At 34.5% G+C, this 12,141-nt stretch overlaps 1 protein-coding gene across 4 annotated transcripts in view; it reads left to right on the forward strand.

Annotated features, from left to right (window-relative positions):
• The window catches only part of LOC122967880 (proteinase-activated receptor 2-like), a 42,271-nt gene that overhangs the window by 28,643 nt on the left and 1,487 nt on the right, over positions 1–12,141 (forward strand). The window lies entirely within an intron of this gene.

Below are 12,141 nucleotides of genomic sequence, written 5' to 3' on the forward strand. Positions count from 1 at the left end.
TTGTGAAAACACACATCATCCACCCTTCTTTGTTTTTTCTTCTTTTCTTTTGAAATGGCATTTTAACACCGTACTTGTTCACTTCAGTTAATGATTGTCACTCAGCTCTTGTTCACTCCTCCTGTGTTACACTGCTGCACAGAATACTACGGGAGGTGAAAGTAAACTTTTATGGAACTTTATTTGTCATTGTCCTCAGTTTACACATAACATGTTGGCATATGCAACCAATAATACAATGATTTCTCCCAAAAAAACTCTTCTTCTCCTCTTCTTTTTAACCCTCTCCACAATTTCCCTACTATGGCAAGTAACCTAGGTCACAAAAAACATGCCCTTCAATAATATTTCCCATTTACTGCCTTACATTATGTTGAAGAACTTTACTTTAACTGTTATTGTAGATTTCACAAAGCATGTAATAAAACGCAACTGCAGTTTTCAACATATTAAACATGCAGTTGGAGTTTGTGCTTCCTGTTTGGGACTTGACAAAAGTAAGAAAAATAAAACTTTCTCCAAAGTAAAGATAATCTTTACAAATTGAACCAGTTTTTACATACTTTACACTTTTATAAGCTTGCCTTGTGTTTAGACTCAACCCAAAGTCACAACTCCTGCTTCTCCAGAATGCAGCAGTTCAGATTATTAGAGGAGTAGAAAGACGTGGTCACATCACTCAGCTGCATATTTACCTTCATTACTAGATTGCTTCAGAGCTGTTTTTTAAGATTTAACTGATCATCTTACGTGATAAGGTCGGTTTTGAAGTCAACAGGAAATTAGAGGGATTGACATGAACTTGACCTTCGTTGTAACGTCACATATCAGTAGTCACACAAAAAGATAAAGTGGACGTGGCAAACTTTGTACAAACCAGAGACATTTAGTCTGATGAAGTGCGTTTGTCCAATTAATAATGTCCAATGTCCAGTTATTAATCCAGAATATTGAGTTGTCTTTTTGTTTGTTTGTGGGTTTGTTTCTTTTAGATTTTTTGGGTTTTTCTTTTTACATATATTGTGCCATACTAAGCATGTTCTGTAATGAAATGTTGAAAGTAGAGCTGAAACTATAGCTCAATTAATTGATAAGTCAATCAACAGAAAATGAACAGGTAGCTATTTTGATGATCGATCAATTATTGCAGTCATTTTTAAGTATAAACGCCAATACTTTGATGGTTCCAGCTTCTCACATCTTAAAATTAACCATTTGTAGGAAATTTTCATGGATGTTTTTCACAATTTTCTGATGTATAAAAAAATAAACATTGATCAATTGAGAAAATAATCGGCATATTAATAAATAAAGTGAGATATTCAATTCCAGCATCACATCAAACACATTAAGCGGCAGGAGATTTGGAATTTTGATTCATGACCTCAGTATTTATATAATCCAACAAAGGACATCGGTCATGAACGAGAAATAAATTTTGACCTGATGATGGCACTACATGAAAGACTAGGGGAAGGGTTCAAAAAAGTTATTAAATTTCATCCTTGGCGTAACAGGTACCAAATTTCATTGCAATCCATCCAATAGCTGTTGAGACGCTTTATAAGCTGCAAGTGAATATGCAAATAAATACAAGGACTTACTATTTTGTTAATGTTTTGTATTTCATGTATGCACATATACAGGAAATACCCCAGGTGTCTCCTTTTCTTGGCCTTGTGATTTACCTGTCTGCTCTCTCTGCTGGTCCTCCAGCTGTTGGTCAAACATTTTATTCAGCTGGGGTTGTTGTTGTTGTTGTTTTGAAGATTGTTTTGTTTTGCTTTGGTTGCTGTGATCCTGATGGGACAACGTCTTAAGGGAGGGGATGGGGTGGGTGTCACATTTTGTTTGGCCTTGTGATTTACCTGTCTGCTCCCTCTGGAGGTGTTCATGAGGGCAGCAGGCAACAGCTGAGGGCCCACAGGGTTCCCAGGTTATTTAAGTCCAGGCTGCAGCACAGCTCAGTCTCATATTCTTCTCTGACTGCTTACGGCTGCTGCTGGTTGCGGCTCTCTGTTCTCCCCTTCAGCTACTTGGTTTGGTTTAGTTCTCTTTCTGTAGTTTGGTTATTTTATGTTTGCTTTTGACTCTTTGGTTGCTTGTTTGTTTATTTTTGTAGATCACATGACTTTTGTATCTGTTTATAATGTGTAATGAGGTGAGATTACTTCCATAAGCCTCTAGGGGTTTTCTAAATCTCACCTGCACAATTTATTTCTTCTCTTTTGTTGTGTTGTTTTATGTTGTTTTGCTTTTACTGTGCAAATAAATAAATAAAAATAAATAAACAAAGTTTACGTTCTTGCATCTTAAAACACTCACATACACACTTTATACTCATGCACATCACACATCACTGACTCTACCGATTTCCTCACTCCATATTGTGAATGTTTAGTTAATTTTGTTTGATTTGGTCTGATTTGGTTAATTTGTGTTAATAAACTTATTTTCTGTTAAAACTAAGCATGGTGCGTGTCCTGTTTTGTTGTGGTCATTATATATATATTTACTGAAAAGATTATTTTATTGCACATATGTTTCACAGTGAAAAGCTTTCAGTCATGTCTTACTTTGTACTTTCTTTAAATATTCACCACTTTTAAAACAAAACAATCTTTTGTCTAAATGTAACCTTTGTATCATTGTGAGTGAAAGACAACCAAGAAACAACACTTATGTGATCAGCAAACATCCCTCTTTGGCATAGTTTGTTTAATGCTTCCCCCTGCTGGTGAGAAATGTGCAGTACATCCTATATGTACATTCATTGAGCACTTTATTGGGAACACCTGTGCAATCTAATGCAATCCAATACAACAGCTCTGACAAAAATTCTACTTTTACGAAACTTATACATTTTCAGTTTTTGTTGACATTGTCAGAAAGGTGATAACTTTGTGTTTATTTATGAGGTTATAGTGGGTGATGGTGGTGAACTGGAGTGCATTATAAATTATTGCAAACATTTTGTCCCCCTCATGTATGTTAATAGGGTGGAAACTTTTTACTCCACTACATTTATTTCACGGCTAGAGCTTCTTTTCACATAAAGACTAAAATGTAAAACCAAGCCAAGAGTATATAACCTTGTTAAGATTAGCTCCACTTTGACAGCAATAAAATGCTGCTTAAAGGTTACTGCATCAGTAATAATGTTGCTAATATTCACAAGTAAGGCTGGATTACCAACCAGGCAGAGCAGCAACTGACCAGACCCCCAGTCTTTGGCAATGACCTCCTGTTTCAGAGCTTTGAGCTGTCTAAATTACTGCTCATATTGTTTTAATACATCTAATTCTCTTTATATCTTTTACGACACACTTGTTTTATGCACTTTGCTTGATGCAGTTTGCTTGATTTCAGCAGGATATGAATGATTGCCTTTGTGTAGTTTTAATGGGTCTAATCTTTTATTCCATGTTGTAATTTGATGAATTTTCTGTCAATGTTTGATATGCCAGAATTGAAACATGGTCAGTGTGAACAGGAGGAATGATTGTGGCAAGAAAAACCTACTTCAGTGTTCAGTTGGGCACCTGACTGTTGGATAAGAGAGGCTTGAAAATCTGTGAACCTGTCCTTTAACATATTCTTTCATCTGACCAATAGCCCAAACCCAATTATATAAGAAATATATGTCATATATAAGAAAACTAGCAAATATTCACGTAGGACAAGCTGGTACCAGAGGATTTCTGGCATCTTTGCTCAGAAAGATTACAATAAATAATTATGAAAATTTCTGAACTCATGAGTGAGATTATCATCATATTACTGAAATCAACCCAAACTGTGTCTTGTTCGGTTAAATGTTTCATGTTTTGGTCTTGATTACTCTAATCATATAAATTACATAAGCTATATGTAAAATGTATGTTATAATGCTGCTGACTCAGAATCAGAGGACTTTTATTACAAGTAGGAAACAGGTCAAAGTGTTCACAGCTGAAAGGAACAGAGTCCAACTCACATTTGCTTATTTTCTTATTCTACTTTCAATTCTTCCACCTCAGGTTTGGTTCAGTGCATGTAAGGAGTCATCTTTGTCAGTGACCTCCTGTTTTAGAGCTTTGAGCTGTCTAAGTTATTGCTCATGTTTTTTGTAAATACATTTAATTGTTTTTATATGTTTTTATATTCATTTTGCTTGATGCAGTTTGCTTGATTTCAGCAGAATATGAATGATTGCCTTTAAGCAGTTTCAATTGGTCTAATCTTTTATTCCATGTTGTAATTTGATGAATTTTCTGTCAATGTTTGATGTGCCAGAATTGAGACCCAAACCTAAAATGGGCAAAATTTAGCAGGTTTTATAATGTAGGAAAAAAAGTTTGTCTGTGTTTTTAAAGTAATAATTTTTGCTTGTATATCTACATTTTAGTTTGTCAATAAAAGTAATTGTCTAACTAGCAGTTTCCTAGTGCATGGGAAAGGTCAATCCAGGTATTTCTCATTTTCAAAACAATCCTGATATTTTAACCTTTGTTCACAATCCAGGGTTGTGTTCATCCAAAATTCCTCTAAAAGACAAAATTTCATCCCAATTATTTATTCTGTGTGTAGAAGACTTTTCATACCTCCCAGGTCCTGGCATAATGTCAGAAATGTCTCTTTCTTTGTCCAACTGTAAAAGTATCAACTAAATTGTTGCCATTTTGTGAAAACACACATCATCCACCCTTCTTTGTTTTTTCTTCTTTTCTTTTGAAATGGCATTTTAACACCGTAATTGTTCACTTCAGTTAATGATTGTCACTCAGCTCTTGTTCACTCCTCCTCTGTTACACTGCTGCACAGAATACTACGGGAGGTGAAGGTAAACTTTTATGGAACTTTATTTATCACTGTTCTCAGTTTACACACAACATGTTAGCCTATGCAACCAATAATACAATTGACTTTTCCCAAAAAAAACTCTTCTTCTCCTCTTCTTTTTACCCCTCTCCACAATTTCCCTACTATGGCAAGTAACCTAGGTCACTAAAAACATACCCCTCAATATTATTTCCCATTTACTGCCTTACAGCATGTTGAAGAACTTTACTTTAACTGTTACTGTAGATTTCACAAAGCATGTAATAAAAGGCAACTGCAGTTTTCAACATATTAAACATGCAGTTGGAGTTTGTGCTTCCTGTTTGGGACTTGACAAAAGTAAGAAAAATAAAACTTTCTCCAAAGTAAAAATAATCTTTACAAATTGAACCAGTTTTTATATATTTTATACTTTTATAAGCTTGTCTTGTGTTTAGACTCAACCCAAAGTCACAACTCCTGCTTGTCCAGAATGCAGCAATTCAGATTATTAGAGGAGTAGAAAGACGTGGTCACATCACTCAGCTGCATATTTACCTTCGTTACTAGATTGCTTCAGAGCTGTTTTTTAAGATTTAACTGATCATCTTACATGATGAGGACAGTTTTGAAGTCAACAGGAAGTTATAGGGTGCTTTTACTCACTTTCGTGGCAACATCAAGTAATATCATGTATCAGTTGGCACACAAAAAGATAAAGAGGATGTGGCAAACTTTGCACAGACTAGAGACATTTACACTGATGAAGTGCATTTGTCCACTTAATTTATGTTAATCCATTGAATCTAATTAATCCAGAATATTGAGTTGTTGATTTTTTTTGTTTGTTTGTTTGTTTTTAGATTTTTGGGTGTGTGTTTTTTTAAGGTGTATTATATATATTTATCTGACCAAGACTCAAAAACCCAAATACATAAGAAATATATATAATATATAAGAAAAATAGCAAATATTCACATATGAGAAGCTGGTAACAGATAATTAATACTTATGTACTTTTAGTGAAGCAATAGTTTGAATGCATGGCTTTTGCTTGTAATAGAGTATTTTATGCTGTGTTACTGTCACTTCTAAAATTCAATATATCAGTGGAGGCGTAGAAATATCATTGATAAGCGGGTTTTGAATGTTTCCATATAATGTTCCTGTAGTGCAGATGAAGAGAAATGCGTGTTCTAGTTATCAATGACGGAAGGAAGATGAACTCATGAGTGAGATTATTATCATATTACCGAAATCAACCTGAGCTGTGTCTCGGTTGGTTAGATGCGGTCAGCTGACTCAGTGACATCAACTAGTATCCAAATCATCTATTTGAAGAGGGGATGGCAGTTCAAACAGTGAAGCAGTAACACCATCGGACATTACATTACATTTTATTTTAACACGCTCTTGCAGCCATGACTTTAAAGACTCGATGGTCTCACCTGTTTCTCCTTTTGTGTTGCGTCCAGACTTGTCTTTGTCAGTCAGGTAAGATATTGCTTTGTTTTTTTCCATCACTAATGTTTTATGCTGTCATGAAAACATTCAGCTCAGGTAGATTTAAAATCCAAAAAGACTTGGTCATAACCTAGTAGACTATATGGCTGGACCGTGTATGGTGAATGTGTGAAATTGTGGACAATTTGTTACAGAGATAGTCAGTGTCAAGGGCGCCGGATTCATTTCAGAAGTGACCACGGGGTCGCGGACACAGATATTGTATGTTCATGTATATGCTTTATTACAAACAATCCTACCGTATAAACCTGGAATCTGTGTGTAACAGCTGACCTCTTTATATACAGTTAATGGTGTAGATGGGTAGCAGAACACAGAACATTATTTACCGTTAGATCCTTGCCGATCCTGTTAATGAAGTTACTGCTGCTGTGCCAGGTGCGTGAATGCGCACATCACTAATGTATCGTTTCAGCTTATGTGTGATGCTGCAGGTATTTAATAAAGTAAAAAGGAAAGAATCTGACGCACAGCCAACTGTGGGCAACAAACATCATTACTGATGTTTTTGCAACATCCTGGATTACGTTCAGTGACACATGAACGACATTAATGTACAATTCAGTCTCATTAATAGCTGTATAAAAACCATTCTGACGGACATTTCAGTAGATTATGTTTTAGATGCGAAATACTATAGAAGTAAAAGAAGCAAAATACATGAAAATTGATTTGTGATGTTGAAGAACTCTGTGTGCGTGCCTCTGTTGACTAAAGACACACAAAATGTGTCTCTTACTCTTTCTGTAATTTTCATTATAAAACAATCTCTGTGCTGATATGTGAAGAAAAGCGAAACCGCTCCGCTCATTGTAAAAATAACTTTGTCTGTAATACGTTCACGACCTGTATGCGTCTTGTTGTTATATATTTATATATATGTGGTTATATTGCTTCATTCTGTGTTCATTCAAATGTAAAAATAGAGGGTGAAAAACCCCAACAGTATGCTTGTTTATTTGCCACGAACCACATCCCTTGTCCTGTGCCTCTTACACCTCCGCTCATATCGCTGCGAAGTTATTCTGCATAGTAGTAGTATAGCTCCCTTTATGTGTGTAGATCTCTTTATCTTTTGTTATTCCAGGTCAAGGTCCACCAGATCTACTAAGTGAGTGACCGCAAATAAATTCTCCCAATATATAACATTCAGTTGTAATTCTAATGTTTACAATGTTTACTTCTACCATCAGCTGTACTTTACCATGTACTATACCTTCACCTCAGCCTCCCTTTACCTCAAGCTCACTTTTCACTGTCTATCAGCATGGAACTAAAACCTCTCCCACCACAATCAACCTCTTGCCAAATATTATTCACTATTTAAGCCCTACATTTATGCAATTAATTTACAATAACTATTTTCATTCACTTGTAGCATTTAGTGCCAATGCATGAAGTAATGTGATGTTCATAGAGTCCAAAGAAAACAAATTGATCTTCTATAATCTTAATTTATTTCTTGGAATTTTCCCAATTTATTTTTGTCCTATTATATCCAGTTAATTTAAGTTCGGGATTGTCCCAGTGAGGATATAATACATGATGTTTCTGCTCATTATATTTTATTATATTGCTTTATTCTGTATTCATTCAAATGTAACAATAGAGGAGGAAAAAAACAACATTATTCTTCTTTATACAACGTGAACCACATCTCCTGTCCTGTACCTCTTACACCTCTGCTGATATCGCCGCAAAGTTACAGCCAGTTTAGATGGAAATGGATGCTTCAATAAAACAAAACAAAGAACATGCAAAGTCCCTGTTTGTAATGTGTGTATATTTATGTAATTCTACATAGCAGTAGTATACACTCCTTTATTACGTGTGTGTAAATTTCTTTGTCTTTTGTTATTCTAGGTCAAGGTCCAGGAGACGGTCATCCACGTGAGTGACTACAAATAAATTCCACTAATATATAACATTCAGCTGTAACTCTAATGTTTACAATGCCTACTTCTACCATCAGTGCCAATGCATGAAGCAGTGTGATGTTCATATAGTGCAAAGAAAAGAAACTGATCTTTTTTTTATCTTAATTTATTTCTTGGAATTTTCCCAATTTCTCTCTGTCCTTCTTTAACCAGTTAATTAAAGTTCAGATTATGGGATGATCCCAGTAAGGATATAGTACACAATGTTTCTGCTCATTATATTTAGTTATATTGCTTTATTCTGTATTGATTCAAATGGAAAAGTAGAGGTAAAAAAAATACATACAGTATGCTTGTTTATTTGGTGTGAATCACATCTCCTGTCCTGTACCTTTTACACCTCTGCTGATATCGCCGCAAAGTTACAGCCAGTTTAGATGGAAATGGATGCTTCAATAAAACAAAACAAAGAACCTGCAAAGTCCCTGTTTGTAATGTGTGTATATTTATGTTATTCTGCATAGTAGTAGTATACACCCCTTTATTACATGTGTGTAAATTTCTTTCTCTTTTGTTATTCTAGATCAAGTTTCAGTAGCTGTAAACGGTTAGTGACTACAAATAAATTCTACTAATATATAACATTCAGTTGTAATGTTTACAATGTCTACTTCTACCATCAGCTGTGCTTTACCATGTACTATACCTTCACCTAAGCCTTCCTTTACCTCGAGCTCACTTTTCAGTCTCATCTCTTCATGTTCGTAGAAGCACCAAAGCCAGCATATTATCCAAATTCACATAAAATGAAAACAAAATTCAAATGAAACTGATGTACTCTTTGCACAAAAAGTGCCATAACTTTATTTTCTCAATTTCATTAACCTGGATACCCAAGTTCTGGGAAATTGTAGAAGTTCTAACACCAAAAAAAGAAAAAGAGAAAAAAAAAAACATGTCTAACTCCACCAACTGCACACAAATAAATAAGGGGAGGAAAAAAAATACTACTTGATAAACAGATCAGAATTATATTGAATTATTGCCATAGTATACACTAACGTGGTATTCACATCTGCCTCTTAGGGTGTGTATATATATATAGTTATTTTATATACGAAACATGTAATGTGTAATTTTGTATGAAAAGAAAATGTTTTCTAAGCAGAATGAAACTCAAACCTTTCACACCACAATCAACCTTTTGCCAAATATTATTCACTATTTAAGCCCTACATTTATGCACCTAATTTGCATAAATGTAGGGCTTCTTCGAATTTTCCCAATTTCTTTCTGTCCTATTTTAACCAATTAATTAAAGTTCAAATTATGGGATGGTCCCAGTGAGGGTACAGTACATAATGTTCCTGCTCATTATATTTAGTTATATTGTTTTATTCTGTATTGATTCAAATTGAAAAATAGAGGGAAAAACATACAGTACGCTTGTTTGATTGGTATGAACCACATCCCCTGTCCTGTACTTCTTACTCCTCTGCTGATATTGCCACAAAGCTACAACCAGTTCAGATGAAAATGGATGCTTTAACAAAAAAAAACCCTACAAAATCCCTGTGTGTATATTTATGTAATTCTACACAGTAGTAGTATACACTTTATTACATGTGTGTAAATCTCTTTCTTTTGTCATTCCAGATCCAGGAGATTCACCAAGTGAGTGACTGCAAATAGATTCTCCTAATACATAGTGTTCAGTTATAATTCTAATGTTTACAATGTCTACTTCTACCATCAGCTGTGCTTTACTATGTACTATACCTTAACCTCAGCCTCTCTTTACCTCAAACTCACTTTTCACTATCTGATCTATTCATGTTTGTAGCAGCACCAAAGTCAACATCTTATTCAAAATTACATGAAATTAACACAGAATTCAAATGGAAATGATGTACTCTTTGCACAAAAAGTGACATAAGTGTGTTTTCTCAATTTCAGTAACTTGAAACTGATCTTTTTTGATCTTAATTTATTTCTTGGAATTTTCCCAATTTCTTTCTGTCTTATTTTAACCAGTTAATTAAAGTTCATATGATGGGATGGTCCCAGTGAGGGTACAGTAGCTACATAATGTTTACTTTCTATGTAGTTATATTAGTTATATATATTTAGTAATATTGCTTCATTCTGTATCCATTCATGATAATGAAACATGTTCATGTTTTTTGCTTCATGTCTAATTTGTCTAAAGTGCCTGTAAAGCAAGTTATGCACAAAGTCAGATTTCTGATTTTTTTGAACTGATGTGGTGTTTTGCTTTGTTCATCCTCTTTCCAGCCTCTTTGTCAAGATATACTGTAGGAAAGAATTAACAATACAATTAACAATAGCAATAGAATTAGAATAGAATTATTAACAAAAGAATATCTCATTGCATCTTCCCTGTGCTGGGCCAAAAAAAAAGTCTTGATCAGTATTTCTTATCATGTTGATGTGTTTTGAATGTTTAGTTTGGATGATGTGAATTATGAAGTTCAAGGATCACAGGATTTAGTTGTAATGATGTCTACATGTGCTTTTCTTTTGGCAATCTCTCAATCAAACAAAGGTAGCGCGGAGAATTTAAACCCAAAATCTATTTTCAAGTTAGTATTTTGAATAGTCACATTTCATAAGAGCTGATATTAGCAGCTTTCTCCTTCACAGGAACAAGTAGGTTACTGGTAGTGATAGTAAGGAGGCAGTTTGAGCATGATATTGTCTGGAAGGGATTATTTGGTGATTCTGGTTTTATGGAATGAAATGTGAGATTATTATATAGTTTTCACAAGCAGGCCAAAAAAACTTTTCATTAAAGTTGAATAGGTCACAATTTTACCATTGTTGGTAAACTGAGACTTCATTTGCTCTGTCTAGTGTAATATGTACACTTCTGGCAGTCTGAAGTGTACTTTATAAAACATCTAACCTACTTATGCTATATGTGCATCTTGTTTGTACATTCATCAATATAATGAGCTTCTGATACCGCTGTGTGTTTTTCCGTTCATTGACTCGATGGGTGGAAAAAACAAATCAACATTGTTTATGGGGTATTTTTATATATTTCTCAAGAACCACTCATTCAAACAACTTCACACATGGACATTGCACTTCCTTGATTCCCAGCAATAGACCTGCCAGGTACGAAGTAGATTGAATGAACAGTTCTCAAGCTATAGGCTGGATGAGAATTACCTTGATCAAAATATATGATCAAAGTAATTCTCTTATATGTAAAATTTATAGTTATATGTAAAATGGATGTTGTTGTAATGCTGCTGACTCAAGCTCAGAGGACTATTATTACAAGTAGGAAACAGATCAAAATGCTCACAGCTGAAAGGAACAGAGTGCAACTCACATTTGAGTTACAGATGTAGTCAAATTATAGTTTGTTCCTGCATGTAAACCTGCATACTTCTGCTTTTCACATGTTTTCATATTGTCACTTCACAACAGTGTATGCCATCCCTGCTATAGAGAGCCCAGGTCAGGTGCATAGCTACCGCCTAGATTGGAAGGATGGCTACCCCCGAGCCAGTGAAGATCCAATAAAAAACGGTAAAGTGAGCAAAGGTGGGGTAGAAGTCAGTTGGAAATGATGTACTCTTTGCACAAAACGTGACATAAGTGTGTTTTCTCAATTTCACTAACTTGAAACTGATCTTTTTTCATCTTAATTTATTTCTTGGGATATTATTAATTTCTTTCTGTCCTATTTTAACCAGTTAATTAAAAATCATATGATGGGATGGTCCCAGTGAGGGTAATGTTTCCTTTTTATGTAGTTATATCAGTTATATATTTAGTAATATTGCTTCATTCTGTAGTCATTCATGACAATGAAGCATGTTCATGTTTTTTGCTTCTAATTTGTCTAAAGTGCCTGTAAAGCAAGTTATGCACAAAGTCAGATTTCTGATTTTTTTTTAACTGATGT

The sequence above is a fragment of the Thunnus albacares genome, chromosome 18 (genome assembly GCF_914725855.1).
Source record: "Thunnus albacares chromosome 18, fThuAlb1.1, whole genome shotgun sequence".
In the NCBI taxonomy this organism is placed as follows: Eukaryota; Metazoa; Chordata; class Actinopteri; order Scombriformes; family Scombridae; genus Thunnus; species Thunnus albacares.